The sequence below is a fragment of the Rhagoletis zephyria genome, unplaced genomic scaffold (genome assembly GCF_001687245.7).
Source record: "Rhagoletis zephyria isolate East Lansing unplaced genomic scaffold, Rhagoletis_zephyria_1.1 Rzeph_scaffold_00906, whole genome shotgun sequence".
NCBI lineage: Eukaryota > Metazoa > Arthropoda > Insecta > Diptera > Tephritidae > Rhagoletis > Rhagoletis zephyria.
This window is the reverse complement of record NW_016157990.1, coordinates 58,977-59,788: the sequence shown is the minus strand read 5'-3', so window position 1 is coordinate 59,788 and position 812 is coordinate 58,977.

The window sequence follows — 812 nt, the reverse complement described above, 5'->3', positions numbered from 1 at the left end:
AAAAAAAAAAAAAATTTAAGAATTAAAACTAAAATCGAATATTGAAAATAATGACTACTGAAAAAGTCCAAAAATAGGATCTGGAATTTTCTAAAACTTGGTTTTATTTAAAAAATTCGATTCAACAATTTAAGAAATTAGGGCAAATGAATTCAAAGTAATCTTGAAAAAAATGTTCGACATTAAGCAGAATGGAATAAAATGTGTTTAAAAATCAATTTGGGAAAAAATTCTAAAAAACTAAAAATTTAAATAAGGTCAAAATTTTTAACATAAAAACTTTTCAAACTAAAAGATTCAAAATAAATTTGAGGAACAAAATTGAAGGTAGTTTTTAAAATTTATAAATCAACTTTTCCTGATTTCGAAAAAAATTATTATTTTTTATTTCTCATATGTTTGAGCATAAGTTTGCATAACAATAAAAATCATCATTTTTTTACTATGCGAAAAAATTTAAATCAGTTTTAATATGTATGTATAGAAAAAATTAAAGCGCCTTAAATTCGTGAAACTTAAAATTTTCGTATTTAAAATGTAACATAAGCTCTTTTTAAATGACATCTACCGCCTATATCTAATAGAATGTATGCAACTCTATAAATTACAAGTTTTAGGCAAAAAAAATTAGTGCAAAATTATGTTAAAATTTTTAAAAAGTTTAATTTCGTACAAAGTTAAAATATTCACAACAATTTTGTTAAAAAATATTCAACAATAAAATCCAAATTAAATTAAGTTACATACATATGTATGTACACTCAAGATTTAAAATTAAAGACCGACAATGTGTAGATAAAAATTAGAAAATT